We start from the raw sequence: 17557 nt of genomic DNA, 5'->3' as shown, positions 1-17557 counted from the left end.
CTTGGACCGAGGTTACCTGCAGGGGGAATTTACAGGTCACATAGGGACTTCCCAATTTAGGTAAGAGCTCTGCGGCAATGAAATTCCCCCCTGTACCGGAATCAATCAAGGCTGAGGTAGACACTGAGAAGTCCTGGAATTGTATGGTCAGAGGAACCAACACCAGTTTCTCCACTGGCGTAGATTCTTGTTCAGACTCGGAAGATATGTAGCCCAGGGCCACCCGTCTCAGTGGTCCTGGGCCTGGTCGTTTCCCGACTTATTAGGGCAGTGGCTTATCATATGACCAGACTCCCCGCAGTAAAAACAGAGTCGGTTCCTACGACGGAGTTGCCGCTCCTCGGTGAGCCGGGATCGGCCCATTACCATGGCCTCTTCTGACTTCTCCGCCAGTAGCCCCGGGACCTTTTTCGGAACCTGTCGGTCTGGCGGTTTCAAGGGGAATCTTGTCCCAGGGCGCTGCCCCGTCCGTTCCCGAGCTCGCTCCTGGAACCGGACGTCTACCTGAGTGCATAAGAGATGCGGGCACTTCTCGTTCGGCTAGTTCATCCTTGATGCGGCTACTCAATCCTTGCCAAAAAATGGCAGTCAGTGCCTGCTGATTCCGGCCCAGTTCAGCCGCAAGGGTCCGGAATCGGATAGCATATACCCCAACGGAGTCAGAGCCCTGCTGTACATGCAACAGCTCACCGGCTGTGGATGAGGGTCTTCCGGGCACATCGAATACCATTCTGAATTGGCATAGAAACTCGTTGAAATTGAACAATACTGGGTCCCTCTGTTCCCACAGAGGGGTGACCCACGCTAGGGCTGGTCCTGACAAGAGCGTCATCATGTATGTGACTTTGACTTGATCAGAAGGAAAGGCTCGTGGTTGTAGGTCAAACAACATTCGGCACTGGTTGATGAACCGCCGGCAGGCAGAGGGAGTGCCATCAAAGCATGGCAGGTCAGGAAGACAGAACCCTCCGGGAGCTCCCGTCGGCTCTGGGGAGGGCGAAGTGGCGGCGCGGGTCGCCTGCATTGTCTGTACTTGAGTGCCAATGTTCTACAGTGCAGAGGATAATTGATTCAACTGACCCTGCTGTTGCTGTACTATCCGAACGAGTTCAGTAAGCTTGGTCTTGTCCGACGAGCTCATGGCTTCGGCTTTCTGTAATGTTCCCTCCAGGGAAGGTGAGCCCTTGTGCACGATGAGGGAGGCCCCTCAATGGGCTGTTGGTCAAAGCCCCGAGTTCCCCTGTATCTCCCACTGTTCCCCAGGAGTTGAGCCCCTGAGTGCGGGTAGCCAACAACAGAGAGAAAAAAGTCCAGCACAAAGTCCACAGGGTTAAACCAGGCAGCAGAGAACAGCAGAGACAAGGACAAGCAAAGGTGGAACCTGGCAGCGGACAGAAGCAGATCCAGGGACAGGCAAGGGTCAACACCAGGCAGCGGTCAGAAGCAGGTCCAGGGACAGGCAAGAGTCAATACCAGGCAGCTGTCAGTAGCAGATCCAGGCAAGAGTCAATACCAGACAGCGATCAGTAGCAGGTCCAGGAACAGGCAAGAGTCAATACCAGGCAGCAGTCAGTAGCAGGTCCAGGAACAGGCAAGAATCAATACCAGGCGGCAGACAGAAACAAAACTCTAGTAGCACTGCAACTACCCAGCGAACTGAATAGAAGCTGAAGCAAGGAAGGACTGAGGGCAGGGTCTTAAATAGGGTGGAAATTAGGCTCAATCCAGCCCAGCTGAAAACAAGATGGCTGCCCCCATTGGTGACACCCTACGTCCAAATATGGGCTTCCTTCCTGAAGCTGCCCCACACCAAGATGGCTGCCATAACCCAAGCCGCCCCTAACTAAGATGGCCGCCCAAACCTGAAACAAGCTCAAAACCAAGATGGCCGTCCCATCCTCCGGTGCCCATACTCTGAATAGCCAGGGAACGTGACACACTCTGTCTTCAAGAGATATGTAGTGCAGCTACTTGGACTTCTAAGCTCTCTTTTGCCCGACATTACAGGCTGGATGTGGCCGCCAGGAGGGACGCGCATTTTGGAGCACAAGTGCTTGCGCGTGGTGTGGCTTGTTCCCACCCTATCTAGGGATTGCTTTGATACATCCCATTCGTAATGGATTCATCTGCTGCTGATGACAAGGAAAGAAACATTAGGTTCTTACCTTGGTAATTTTCTTTCCTTTAGTCACAGCAGATGAATCCATGATCCCTCCCTGATTGATTCTGTTTTGTGCTCAGTTTATCCTGCAGACATGTTCCCTCATTGGGAGAAGTTGGAAAACAGTCTTCAGGATTTCTGTTCTTCTACAGGAGGTTGAGTTCGACCCTCCTTTGAGTTATTGCTCCTGTTCTGGGGCGTCCGTTCGCTGTGAGGAAAGTTCATGTTATTCTACTTTGCGGTGTAACACTGCTTTGGAAATTTCAAATTACTGAGAGGCAGATGGAGCTAGCCGTCCTTGAGGCACTATGGTTTTTAGTGTTCCCTATCTCCCTCTGCTGGTAGTTGGATACAACCCATTCGAAATTGATTCATCTGCTGTGACTAAAGGAAAGAAAATTACCAAGGTAAGAACCTAATTTTCCCCTTTTTGGTTGCTGTTAAGGCTTGGCGGTACTTTGCCATGTGCTTCCTGCAGTTTAGCCTGTCTATATCCAGGTGAGATTTGTGCCATCTCCTTTCCAGTTTTCGTCCTTCACGTTTAAGGATCCGAAGTTCTGGAGAAAACACAAACATAGTAGCATATTAGATGACGGCGGATAAAGACCTGCACGGTCCATTCAGTCTACCCGACAAGGTAAACATTATAATGAAACTGTGACTGTGTCTTGTCTGTTGTTCCAGGCCTTGTTCAAGAATGTCGCTGCTTATTTCTTGGAAGTGGACTGGGACATTCTGGGAGAATGGCAGAAGAAGCTGTACAAGAAGGTCATCAAGGAGGTTCATGACATCCTCATCTCACAAGGTAGATATGTCTTTTTTTAAATCATCTACCACACAGGCACATTAATGGAATGGGTGCTGTTATTTTATCAGAGCTGGAAAAATCCCAGGTACCAGGTCCCGTGGGCACCTGAAATTGAGACCTGGCTTCTGTTGCAAAAGATAAAATATTTACCTTAAACTGGAGGCTTCATACAAGACCAGCTGCAGTCTGTCTCCCTTTTTTGTACAACAAAATTTTGACCCTTCTTCCTGAGAATTACAACTTCTGTGTAAAAATATAAACCAGGTTTCAGTGGGTGTAAATCCTTACACCCAAAATTGGTCGCAGATCCCGGTGGAAAACACTATTCTATCAACAGCGCCTAACTCTGAGAACTGTTTATAGAATTATAAAAATTATCAGCATCATTTTTTTGGCGCCATATACAGAGAGGAGTAGTGGCCTAGTGGTCAGGGTGGTGGACTCTGGTCCTGGTGAACTGAAGAACTGAGTTTGATTCCCACTTCAGGCACAGGCAGCTCCTTGTGACTCTGGGCAAGTCACTTAACCCTCCATTGCCCCAGGTACAAATAAGTACCTGTATAGTAGTTCACATCTCTAGCTGGTTGATCATGTACCCTTGGTCTCCAAAAAATGTTCCAGGCCATGTGGAGGCTTCGGCGCATCAGATACCTCTTCCCAGAGACTTGTTTCGTACCCTTGTCCACTGGCTTGTCCTATCCCATCTGGATTACTATAGTGGTATTTATGTGGGTTGCCAGGCCTCCTTATGAAAACGTTCCAAACAGCTCAGAACACTACGGCGAGGCTCATCCTTAGAGAAAAGCGTTTTGCACACGCGAACCCCTGCGCTTTAACTTCATTGGCTGCCTGTACAGGAGCGCATTGCTTTTAAGATCTGCTCCCTAACACATAAAATCATCTATGGGGCTGCCCCGGATTACATGCTCCCCTTGATCGACCTTCGGCCTAGAAATGCCAACCCTGCTGCTCGGTCCTATCTCCACCTCCATTTTCCGAATTGTAAGGGTGTCAAGTACAAGAAAATCTTCGCCTCGTCCTTCCGTTATTGGAGTCCCAAACACTGGAACACGCTACCTCGTAACCTTAAAATTCAAGTGGACCATGCCCTTTTTAAGAAGTTGTTAAAGACATTCCTCTTTGCTAAGACTTACCCCCCAACTTACCATGTTGATTGATGCATCCCTTGTCCCTTACCCTGCCTAGTTCACGCTGTTAGTTTCTTCCCCCCTATTTGCTTCTTTTATGCTTGCCATAAATAAACCCATATAATATGTAAGCCGCATTCAGCCTGCCATGAGTGGGAAAGTGCAGAGTACAAATGCCACACTGGGAAAAGACCAAGGGTCCATCGAGCCCAGCATCCTGTCCACGATAGCGGCCAATCCAGGCCAAGGGCACCTGGCAAGCTTCCCAAACGTACAAACATTCTATACATGTTATTCCTGGAATTGTAGATTTTTCCCAAGTCCATTTAGTAGTGGTTTATGGACTTGTCTGTTAGGAAACCGTCTAACCCCTTTTTAAACTCTACCAAGCTAACCGCCTTCACCACGTTCTCCGGCAACGAATTCCAGAGTTTAATTACGCGTTGGGTGAAGAAACTTTTCTCCGATTTGTTTTAAATTTACTACACTGTAGTTTCATCGCATGCCCCCTAGTCCTAGTATTTTTGGAAAGCGTGAACAAATGCTTCACATCCACCTGTTCCACTCCACTCATTATTTTATACGCCTCTATCATGTCTCCCCTCAGCCGTCTCTTCTCCAAACTGAAAAGCCGTAGCCTCCTTAGTCTTTCTTCATAGGGAAGTCGTCCCATCCCCGCTATCATTTTAGTCGCCCTTCGCTGCACCTTTTCCAGTTCTACTACTGTATATCTTTCTTTAGATGCGGCACCAGAATTGATCACAATGCTCAAGGTGCGGTCGCACCATGGAGCGATACAACAGCATTATAACATCCTCACACCTGTTTTCCATACCTTTCCTAATAATACCCAACATTCTATTTCTAGCCACAGCAGCACACTGAGCAGAGGGTTTCAGTGTATTATCGACGACGACACCCAGATCCCTTTCTTCGTCCGTAACTCCTAATGTGGAACCTTGCATGACGTAGCTATAATTCGGGTTCTTTTTTCCTACATGCATCACCTTGCACTTGCTCACATTAAACGTCATCTGCCATTTAGCCGCCCAGTCTCCCAGTCCTCGTAAGGTCCTTCTGTAATTTTCACAATCCTGTTGCGAGTTAACGACTTTGAATAAGTTTGTGTCATCAGCAAATTTAATTACCTCGCTAGTTACTCTCATCTCTAAATCATTTATAAATATATTAAAAAGCAGCGATCCTAGCACAGACCCCTGAGGAACCCCACTAGCTACCCTTCTCCATTGTGAATGCTGCCCATTTAATCCCACTCTTTGTTTCCTATCCTTCAGCCAGTTTTTAATCCACAATAGGACATTTCCTCCTATCCCATGACCCTCCAATTTCCTCTGTAGCCTTTCATGAGGTACCTTGTCAAACGCCTTTTGAAAATCCAGATACACAATATCAACCGGCTCCCCTTTGTCCACATGTTTGTTTACTCCTTCAAAGAATTGAAGTAAATTGGTCAGGCAAGATTTCCCCACACAAAAGCCGTGCTGACTTGGTCTCAGTAATCCATGTCCTTGGATGTGCTCTGTAATTTTGTTTTTAATAATAGCCTCTGCCACTTCCCCCAGCACCGACGTCAGACTCACCGGTCTATAATTTCCCGGATCTCCCCTGGAACCTTTTTTGAAAATTGGCGTTACATTGGCCACCCTCCAATCTTCTGGTACCACGCTCGATTTTAAGGATAAATTGCATATCACTAACAGTAGCTCCGCAAGCTCATTTTTCAGTTCTGTCACTACTCTAGGATGAATACCATCCGGTCCAGTTGATTTGCTACTCTTCAGTTTGATGAACTGCCCCATTACGTCCTCCAGGTTTTCCCGTGAAGTCAGTAAGTTTCTCCAACTCGTCCGCTTGAAATACCATTTCCGACACCGGTATCCACCCAAATCTTTCTTGGTGAAGACCGAAGCAAAGAATTCATTCAATCTCTCCGTACATCTTTGTCTTCCTTGATCGCCACTTTTACCCCTCTGTCATCCAGCGGCCCAACCGATTCTTTTGCCGGCTTCCTGCTTTTAATATACCAAAAAAATTTTTTACTATGTTTTTTTTGCCTCTAATGCTATCTTTTTTTCGTAATCCCTCTTGGCCTTCTTTATCTGCGCCTTGCATTTGCTTTGACACTCCTTATGCTTCTTCTTGTTATTTTCAGACGGTTCCTTCTTCCATTTTGTGAAGGCGTTTCTTTTAGCCCTAATAACTTCCTTCACCTCACTTTTCAACCACGCCGGCTGTCTTTTGGAGTTCCGTCTTTCTTTTCTAATTCGCAGAATATGTTTGGCCTGGGCCTCCAGGATGGTATTTTTGAGCAGTGTCCATGCCTGTTGTACTGTTTTTTCCCTCTCAGTTGCCCCCCTAAGTTTTTTTTTCACCGTTCTTCCCATTTTATCATAGTCTCCTTTTTTAAAGTTAAACGCTAACGTATTTGACTTCTTGTGTATAGTTACTTCAAGGATGATATGTACACACACACACTTTCATGCACTGCTTGTTCACAACAGGAAACAGATGGAACCTCCCTAGGGCTTATACATTTTTATTTAAATGCTATTTTCCTGCTTACTTACAGGTTATTCATTTGTTAATCCTGATGTCATATTCAAGATTAAGAACGAAGACGAGAAATATTTCACTCAACATTTTGAGTGGGAGGAAAAAGAAACCCAGATGATCTCATTAAGAGTAAGTAAATGTTTTGGGTTTGAAGGGCTCTGAAATTTCAGATCAAAGTCTCCAGGCGTTTAGAGATTTAAAGTCCATTTGCTAATTTAGTATTATCGTATCTTTGATGACTCCTTCTAATGTATTTTCTCTTAACAGACCTTCCAGTTGTAACGTCTGTGATCTCACTCGGTGTTAAACAAGAGGAAGATCTCCCCTTGATGGATCCTCCTGAATCAGAGACGTCTGAACAGACTCACCCTCCTGTAACAAGTAAGTATAAAATTTCTCCTGTACATCTTAATAAAATCAGCCGGGATTATTTTGGAGTTCAGAGCTGGTGGGATAAGAAGCCATTATCCTCTCTGTAAAGCAGATACTGCCAGGGTGTGTAATTGAGTAGCATTGCTATTACTACTAGTACTACTACATACTACTACATGTCATTTCTATAGGGTTACTAGACGTACACAGCACTGTACACTTGAACATGAAGAGACAGTCCCTGCTCATCAGAGCTTACAGTCTATTCAAGACAGACCAATTAGAGATTAGGGAGTTAACATTTATTGTTGAAAGGGTTAATTGTAGAATAGAAGAGAATGGAGTCGCACTTTGGAGCGATACAAAGGTATTATAAAGTCCTCACTTTTGTTTTCCATTCCTTTCCTAATAATACCTAACATTCTATTTGCTTTCTTAGTCGCAGCAGCACACTGAACAGAAGGTTTCAACATATCAATGATGACACCCAGATCCCTTTCTTGGTCGGTGACTCCTAACGTGGAACCTTGCATTACGTAGCTATAGCTCGGGTTCCTCTTTCCCACATGCATCACTTTGCACTTGTTCACATTAAACGTTATCTGCCAATCCTCTGGCGATTTAACAACTTTGAATAACTTTGTGTCATTATCAAATTTAATTACCTCATTTGTTACTCCCATCTCTAGATCATTTATGAATATGTTAAAAAGCAGCGGTCCCAGCACAGACCCCTGGGGAACCCCACTATCTACCCTTCTCCATTGAGAATACTGACCATTTAACCCTACTCTCTGTTTTCTATCCTTTAACCAGTTTTTTTTTACACTTAAAGGTTAACAATAATATATTTTAGTTTTAAACATTTTTTATTGAACAACAATAAAGTATTACAAACAGATTTTATAGCACGTGTTCATTTTCTTTTGTTCCCCCCTCCATGAGTACCCACCCCCCCAGCCCTCTTTAGAAAAACAGTATCCATTCTACATACCTAAAATCATGCCCTGACAATTTTCACTTCAAGTCCAGATATTGAGTACGTTAATGAGGGATTCCTGGTTTGTTCTTTCCCCCAACGTCCCTATTATTCTCCCTTAGCACTAAGTAGCTTGAATTTATGATTTATGGCATACTATGTTTTACCGTGTGGCTACTTCTTATCAACAATGAATACATTTCTCCAGTGAATCATCCCCCCCCCCCCCGACACTCCCCTCCTCCCTTCCCCCCAGTCTCACCCTTGCCGGTAACCCCCAGTCCTTTACCTTAGCTACAGCACCTTAAGTATTAAGTTCCTACTCCTAGGCGTCAAAGAGTCCAGGTATCCGCCCCAAATCTCAGAAATTTAATACGTTTTTTGGGGCCACTCCTAGCTTCTTTTGCCTCCCACATCACCAATTAGTGAACCAGATTCTGCCGGTGCCGGAATTCGGGTCCTGTTTCTGTCGTCCAGTATATCAGTATACATTTTTTCGCCAGCAGCGTCAGTTTACCAAATAATATATTGCCCCTTGATAACATTCCTCTACCTGATCCTGGGAGGTTCAACAGCAACTGCTGTGGTGTGCATGCTACCCGTTGTCCCATAATTGTAGTCAAGTACTGGGCTATTTTCCCCCAGAATGCTTTAAGTTTCCTGCAACTCCAAAATCCATGATAAAATGTATGTTCTGCTCCCCCACACCTCCTACAGAGCGCTGACTGTGTCCCCCCGATCCTCGCCAACTGTACTTGAGTCATGTAAGCTCTATGGATGAATCGGAATGCGCATTCCCTGTATTGTGCTCCATTAACAATCTGGGAATCCTCTGCAATTCCTTAGTAATGTCCCATGTTACTAGATTGACTCCAAGATCTTTTTTCCAACATTCTTTTAGGTGAGTCAGATCCTTTGGTGGCCTTCCTTCCCACAGGGCCCTATAAATTCCTGAAATGGAGGGATTTGTCTCTGAGATTTTTTCAAAAAACTGTTTGATCTTAGCTCCTAATTTCTGTGAAAGTCTTTCTTTGCTCATCGATTTAACAAAGTGTTTTAATTGGCAATAGGCGTACGTATCTCCCATTGCAGTTCGTCTGCCTTCACCAGCTGCTCTAGCATCCGAGTCTCCCCTGTTTCCCCAATGATGTCCTCTAAAGTTATCAGTCCCCTCTCTTCCCAGCGGAGAAAAACTGCATTATCCCTGCCTGCCTCAAATAGTGGATTCCCCCTTATCGGTAGTAGTTCTGTTGCTCCATCCCCTATACCTAATCTTTTTTCCATAAATTTCCATGCCTTCCTCAGAGGGCCCAGCAGCAGACTGTGTCGGTATCCTAGTGGTTAAGGTGGTGGACTTTGGTCCTGAGGAACTGAGTTCGATTCCCGGCACAGGCAGCTCCTTGTGACTCTGGGCAAGTCACTTAACCCTCCATTGCCTGCCGCATAGAGCCTGCCATGAGTGGGAAAGCGCGGGGTACAAATGTAATAAAAATAAATAAAATAAAAATACAGGTATTTGCGTTTTCTCTGTTTGTACTAAGGCCTGTGGCCGCAATGGGGCGAACAGGGCCTCTTCCAGTTCAAGAGGTGTGTAATAGGTGGTACCAAAAATCCAGTCTTTGACATATCTTAACAAGCACGCCATATTGTATTGCTCCAGATCTGGCAGTCCCAGCCCCCCTTGTTGCCAACCCCTCATCAACCATTGGGATTTCATCTTTGCTTTCTTGTTTGCCCAACAAAATTTCACTACCATTCTATTAAACACACAAAGGTCTTTGTGTAATAAACAAATGGGAATTGTTTGCAGGACATAAAGCCACCTGGGGAGAATGATCATTCGAATTAAGCATATTCTTCCTCTTAAAGGCAGTTGTAGTAATTTCCATCTCTCTAATTGTTGTTTAGTCGTGTTCAGTAATATTTGAATATTAGTTTCATAAAGGTCCTCAGTTTTGGGTGTCAACATAATTCCTAGATATCTGAATTTACCCTCCGCCCATCTGAGGGGAAAACGTCCCTGCCCTAGCTCGTTTTTGTTGATGTTCCTTCCCAGCGCCTCTGATTTCTCTAGATTTAACTTGAACCCCGCGTAATCACCAAATTCCTGAAATATTTCTAATAGAGCGTTCAGTGATTCCGCTGGGTTCGTAAGCATTACCAGCAGATCATCTGCAAACGCCCCCAATTAAACTCCTGTTTATGATCTTACTCCTCTCACTGTCGGCATGGAATATATGTCCCTGATCAGGGGGTTCAAGTATATGGCAAACAATAATACGATAGTGGACATCCTTGCAGGGTGCCTCTCCCTATCGCAAAATCTGCAGACGGTACCCTCATTACCATCATTCGTGCCATTGGGTCTAGGTATAATGTTTTGACCGCTCTTTCAAACCACCTGTGATCCCATATGCTTTAAGGGTTTCAAACAAATATTCCCATTTATGCGATCAAAAGCTTTCTCGCGTCAAAACTAATCATTAATGTGGGTTCTGCTCTCGTACCCATAAACTCCAATGCTGCTAGTATCTTTCTTAAGTTCTTGGAGTTGATCGCCCTTTAACAAATCCCACTGTCCGTCATGGATGAGCTTTGGTAGCACTCTACCAGGCGGTTGGCCAGAATCTTTGCAAATAATTTTCATTCGCAATTCAACAGGGAGATTGGCCGATACGATTCTGCCAAAACCACATCCCTTTTAGGCTTTCGTATTAAAATAATTTGGGCTATGTTTAGCTGCTTAGGTAATGAGCTTTTGTCGACCCAGCTATTAAAGACTTCCGCTAGTGTTGGTTCTATCTCTTCACCCAGCAATTTATAACACTCCGCTCTCATACCATCTGGTCCCGGAGCCTTCCCCATTTGGCTGCGGGTAATTGCCCAATGTACTTCTTCTACTGTAATGGGGGCGTTTAAATCTTTATGATCTTTGTCTCTTAAGTACTGGGTGATCCACTCCCTCTAGGTAGGCCTTGGTTGCAAGACCGGAGTCGTCTTCTGCCTTATATAACTTCTGGTAGAATTCATGGAAAATCTCTCTAATCTCCTTATCTGTGTGACACAGCTTCCCAGCTTTATCTTTTAACGCTGTAACTGTTCTTGAGGCTTGTTTCCGGGCTATCAATCTAGCTAACATCCCGCCCTACCTTGCTACCTACTTGTATAATTGATACCGATAGTAGTCCTGGGATTTCTTCTCCCTCTCATGTATAAGGGAGTTCAAACTCACCTGGGCTGCTATGAGGTCCGTTTTCAATTGTGGGGAAGGCAGTTCCCCAAATTTCTTCCTCAATGTCAGAATTTGTTTTTCTAATCTCAATATTTCTCTGTCCCTCGTCCTTTTAAACTGGCTTACAAAACTGATAATCTCTCCCCTTATCACAGCCTTCGCCGCCTCCCAGTACGTCCCTATGTCTGATACAGAATGTTCGTTATGGCTTTTATATTCTCTCCAAGACTTCAATAAGTGCTCATGAAACCGTGCGTGCTGAGCTAAGTAGCTAGGAAATATCCATTGTCTATTTTCGTAACATGTCCCCCAAAGTTCAGAGGTTGCCCATACCTCTGCATGGTCTGATATCGCATTTGGGCCAATCTGAGTGTCCTGTATATCTGTTATTAGGGATAGAGACACCAGGAGATAGTCAATCCGTGATTGCGTGTTGTGGGCCCTAGACAAATGTGTGTAGTCCCTCTCTTGTGGGTGAAAAACCCTCCATATGTCCAAAAGATCTAACAACGTACCCAAGTTCGGGAGTCCCCTCGACTTCCACCGGGGAGGCGTGGGGGTAGCAAGCGATTTATCCATTTGCGGGTCCCACACCATATTAAAATCACCTCCCAGGATCATTGGGATATCATCTTCTTTTGACAACAGATCAATAATGTTCTTGTAAAATCTATTGTCTAGTTGATTAGGTGCATAAATGCTGCCCAATAAAATTTGTCTCCTACCTAAGATACTTTACAGAAGATGTGTCTGCCCTCAGGGTCCTTAGTAATGTTGCTTATTTGTCCGGCTACTCCTTTCCTAATCAACATGGCTACTCCCCCTTTCCTCCCTTTTGCTGGTGAACTAATGCACTCCCCACCCCCATTTCTGCAATTTCATATGTTCGATGGCCGACAAATGTGTCTCCTGTAGGAGAGCTACATCCGCACTTATCTTCTGCAAATAGCGCAATATCTTGGATCTCTTAACTGGTGAACCTATTCCACCCACATTCCATGTTATGATTTTAGTCATCACCCTGTGTGTTTGTGGCTCTTATTACACTGTTGTAGTTCTTTACCTCCAAGGGGGCGCCACCCCAGCTCATGGCGCCCCCCATTTCCTTCATGGTGCTGAGCGTTTACCTTGGTTGTGGCCTGAGTGAAACCCTCCCCTCCCAAAACCCTCCTAGGATTCCCATTTAATCTCCCATTCCCCATCCCCTCGGCCCTACCCCCAAAACCCCTACCCTCCCCCTTTCTCTTCGTCCCTATTCTTAGGGAACTAGCCACATCTACGCCCCTCCCAGCATTCCACTATAAACAGGGGTAACGAGATTTTCTCAAAAATTCCAATTCAAACTGTGTTCCTTCCTCCTCCAGGTTCCTATATCACATATACCCTCCCCACCCCTGACCCTTAACCCTTTATATTACTTACATTGTTCCTTACGTTAAACCAACAACATAACTTTATACCATATAACATGCTTTAACTTTAATAAACAGTACTTAACAGTCTGCTCTTCTCATTATATGCTTGCGCTTTCCCTATTTTAGCGCAATACTGAGAGAATTATAAACCTTTGCAACTTAGTGGAGCTCAGTCACATATCAGCAGCTGAAATCTGTAGTTGGCCAAGTCCTTCTCTCACCATCATGCAGCGATGGCACTTAACACCAACTTACATTTTTGCTCAAGTTCAACCGCTGCACTCAGTCACGCCAGTGAATGATGAGTCTTGGCCTGCTCATTTCGTCCTTTCCAACCTTTCTCAGCAGCGTTCTATGTTGGCAAGTTCCACGGCTGACCATAGCTCATTTAAGCTTTTTAGGGGGTAAATCACTAGCTCAACTTGTGTATTAATGATAGTTATATGTAGTCCTTAGCCGTGTTCCAAAATTTTTCTCACCCGATATTGCGCCAAACCGTTTCGCGCTTCTTAAATTCTCTATCTTGTGTTCAGGTTCAACGTTACCAAAACCAGTCATGAAACCAAGTTAGATCTAGTTCAGGTGCCAGCGTGCCGAATCAGCACCCTCTCCACTAGTCCAGCTCATTTGGCCTTAGAACCTATAATATAATCCGTTTCCTTATTTGCAGTACATAACCATTCCGGTCCGCTCTCTTGCTGGGGTCATTCATCACCTGTATTTAATATTTGGCGAACATACTGCTGGGCCTCTGGTACCATTTCACAAATCTTTGTGCCTGTCTGGTGAAATATTTTCAGTTTGGCTGGATACATCAGCGCAAATTTAATTTTGTGTTTTACCAGTGTTGAACATGTCGGCGAGAAGGCCTTTCGTTGCGCCGCCACCGCAACTGAGTAATCCTGGAAACAAAGAATCTTTGATTTTTATAGTGCAGTCCAGCTCCGCTCCGAACCGCCTACATAATCTCCGCTTTCTGGGCAAAGTTGAGCACACGGCAAATACAACTCGGGTCTGCTTTCGTTCTGGCACTTGAGTCCCACCCAATGCGCGCGCTCTATTATCAGTGGCCCCAAGGCAGCGGGCAGTTTCAGTTCTTTCACAAGCCAGTCCTCCAAAAAGGAACGTAGGTCTCTGACACTCAATTCCTCTGATATCCCCACAAAATGCAAATTATTGCAACGGGACCGGTTCTCTAAGTCCTCCAGTTTTTCGGCCTGTGTCTCGACCAACTTTAACAACTTAGCATAGTTTTGTTCAATAGCTGATACCTGGTCTTCCAGCACTCCCGTTCGTTGTTGGAATCCTGCCATGTCTTGGGTGAGTTGGGACATGTTGTCTTTTATCCCCTCCAGTTTTTGTTCCAGCCCCTGTAGTTTTCTGTCCAATACTCCTTCCAGAGCTGCTGTTACCTCTCCGACTATTTCATCTGTCCATGCGGAGCTAACCGACGAACCCGAGGGACTCACAGGGGCCGCCATTTTGTCCTCCCCGATTCTGCCTCTGCCTTTTCTCAAAGTTTTCGCCACCATCGTCAAATCTAACCGTTCATCGCTGTTTCCCAGCGATGCGATAGGGCGTCTTGTATAAAAAGGGAATGGCTTTTTTCTTGTTTTTATGGGCTTTAGCCCAGATGAATGCGGGGGAGTAGGCACGGAGCGAAGCTTTTAGCGTCCGCTCTTGTGCATGGCGTCACGTGACTCCCTTTAACCCGGTTTTAATCCACAAAGGACACTTCCTCCTATCCCATGACTCTCCATTTTCCTCTGGAGTCTTTCAGGAGGTATTTTGTCAAATGCCTTTTGGAAAATCCAGATACAACAATATCAACCGGCTTGTCTTTATCCACATGTTTGTTCCACCCTTTCAAAAAAATGTAATAGATTGGTGAGGCAAGATTTCCCTTCACTAAATCCATGTTGGCTTTGTCTTATTAATCCATGCTTTTGAATATGCTCTGTAATTTTGTCCTTTATAATAGTCCTCTACCATTTTGGCCCGGCACCGACGTTAGGCTCACCGTCTAATAATTTCCCAGATCTCTGGAACCTTTTTTAATATCGGTGTTACATGGGCTACCCTCCAATCTTCTGGTACCACACTCAATTTTAAAGATAAATTACATATTACTAACAATAAGTTCCGCCAGGTCATTTTCAATTCTGTCAGTACTCTGGAATGAATACCATCCGGTCCAGGAGATTTGCTACTCTTCAGTTTGTCAAATTGGCCCATTACATCCTCCAGGTTGATAGAGATTTCATTCAGTTTCTCCGACTCATCAGCTTTGAATACCATTTCTGGCACGGGTAACTCTCCCAAATCTTCCTCGGTGTAGACCGAAGCAAAGAATTCATTTAATCTCTCCACTATGGCTTTGTCTTCCCTGATTGCCCCTTTTATCCCTCGGTCATCTAGAGGTCCAACTGATTGTTTTGTCGGCTTCTTGTTTCTAATATACATTAAAAAAATTTTAGTATGTGTTTTTGCCTCCCAACGCAATCTTTTTTTCAAAGTCCCTCCTTGCCTTCCTTATCAGCGCTTTGTATTTGACTTGACATTCCTTATGCTGTTTCTTATTATTTTCAGTCGGTTTCTTCTTCCATTTTCTGAAGGATTTGCTTTTAGCTCTAATAGTTTCCCTATACCTCAGTTTTTAACCATGCCAGCTGTCGTTTTGGTCTTCTGTCCTCCATTTTTAAAACGTGGAATATATTTGACCTGGGCTTCCAGGATGGTATTTATTTTTGAACAGCATCCACGTCTGATGTAAAGTTTTGACCCTCGCATCCGCTCCTCTAAGTTTTTTTTTTTTCTCTTTCTTTCATTTTATCCTTTTTGAAAGTTAAACACTAATGTTTTGGATTTCCTGGTTATACTTACTCCAAAGCTAATATCAAATCTGATCATATTATGATCACTGTTATCAAGTGGTCCCATCACCATTACCTCCCACTCCAGATCATGCGCTCCACTAAGGACTAGGTCTAGAATTTTTCCTCCTCTTGTCGGCTCCTGTACCAGCTGCTCCATAAAGCAGTCCTTGATTTCGTAAAGGAATTTTACCTCCCTTGCATGCCCTGATGTTACATTTGTCCAGCCAATATTGGGGTAATTGAATATTGGGGTAATTGAAATCACCCATTATTATTGTGTTGCCCAGCTTGTTAGCTTCCCTAATTTCCGATAACATTTCTACATCCATCCTGGCCAGGCGGACGGTAGTACACTCCTATCGCTATCCTTTTCTCCTTTACTCATGGAATTTCAATCCATAGGGATTCCAAGATGTATTTTGTTTCCTGCAGAATTTTCAATCTATTTGATTCAAGGCCCTCCTTAACATACAGTGCTACCCCTCCACCAATTCAATCCAACCAATCGCTACGATATAATTTGTATGACAGTGTCCCCACTGTTTATCCTCCTTCCACCAGGCCTCAGAGATTCCTATTATATCTAATTTTTCATTTAGTGCAATATATTCTAACTCTCCCATCTTATTTCTTAGGCTTCTGGCATTCGCATATAGACATTTCAAATTATGTTTGTTGTTCCTATTTACATCATGCTCAGTACTTGACTATTAATTTGCAATCTTTTGTCTGATTTTTATTTAAGGACACCTGATCTACTATGGTCTTTTTTGCAACCTCACTATCGGGATATCCCTGTTTTGGTGATGCCTTTGAAAGATGCCTTATCCCGAACCATGCACTTTTGAGTGACTGTTGGCCTTCCCCCAGTTTCTAGTTTAAAAGCTGCTCTATCTCCTTTTTAAACGCCGATGCCAGCAGCCTGGTCCCACCCTGGTTAAGGTGGAGCCCATCCTTTTGGAATAGGCTCCCCCTTCCCCAGAATGTTGCCCAGTTCCTAACAAATATAAAACCTCCTCCCTACACCATCGTCTGATACACACATTGAGACTCCGGAGCTCTGTCTCTTGGGCCCTGCACGTGGAACGAGTAGCACTTCAGAAATGCTACCCTAGAGATTCTGGATTTGAGCTTTCTACCTAAGAGCCTAAATTTGGCTTCCAGAACCTCTCTCCCACATTTTCCTATGTCATTGGTACCCACGTGTACTAAGACAGCCGGCTCCTCCACAACACTTTCTAATCCTATCTAGGTGATGCGTGAGATCCGTCACTTTTGCACCAGGCAGGCAAGTGAGCAGGCGATCCTCACGTCCACCAGCCACCCAGCTATCTACATGCCTAATAATCGAATCAGCAACAAAACTCGTGATGACAGACATTTCCATTATATTTATGCAGTATTAGTGCTGTTGAGAAAGGAGTTGTTCACCACAGCATGAAAATATCAAGGTATTTCTAGAATACATTTTTGATGATGATCAGTAATTCTGTACCAGTGGAGGTGCCTGTGAATAATTCTGTGGTAACTTAAAAAACAAACGAACAAACAAACAAACAAACATATTTTGCTGTCTTTTTCTTATAATAGGCTTCTACAATGTCAGGCCTGACATTTTAATCCAATTTGAGCAAAAAGGATTCCGAACTGAGCCTCGGGGATCTGAGGAAACAGGAAATCTGACCACAGCAGACAGTTGTGAGGAACTGCCTGAAGCATGTGATGAAGCTACGATTAAAGCTAGTAATGAGGTGATACAAACTTTTCCTATAAGAAAGATTCCCTCCTGTGGACCAGGGATGGTGAGAACGAGGTGTTATAATCACAGCCTCTGACTTCTAACTCTTGTGTAGATAATGTGTTTGTTCTATTTTTCATATTTTTACTTTCTTCTTTCATTGGTGGTGTTTTTTTTTTTTCATTTCTTCTTTCTCTTATTCTCCCTCACCCTTATCCCATGTCGCTCTGTCTCTTCTCTTCATCTTTAGTATC

At 44.5% G+C, this 17557-nt stretch overlaps 1 long non-coding RNA gene across 1 annotated transcript; it reads left to right on the top strand.

Annotated features, from left to right (window-relative positions):
* Positions 1-2926: 2926 nt before the first annotated feature.
* LOC115461723 lies at positions 2927-17247 on the top strand. Its single transcript, XR_003940746.1, has 4 exons — positions 2927-2966; positions 6708-6820; positions 6959-7072; positions 17156-17247. It is a non-coding gene; the product is annotated as an uncharacterized LOC115461723 (long non-coding RNA).
* The last annotated feature ends 310 nt before the right edge of the window (positions 17248-17557 follow it).

Source organism: Microcaecilia unicolor, chromosome 2, assembly GCF_901765095.1.
Source record: "Microcaecilia unicolor chromosome 2, aMicUni1.1, whole genome shotgun sequence".
Taxonomy (NCBI): Eukaryota; Metazoa; Chordata; class Amphibia; order Gymnophiona; family Siphonopidae; genus Microcaecilia; species Microcaecilia unicolor.
This window is presented reverse-complemented; position numbering and strand designations above follow the sequence as displayed.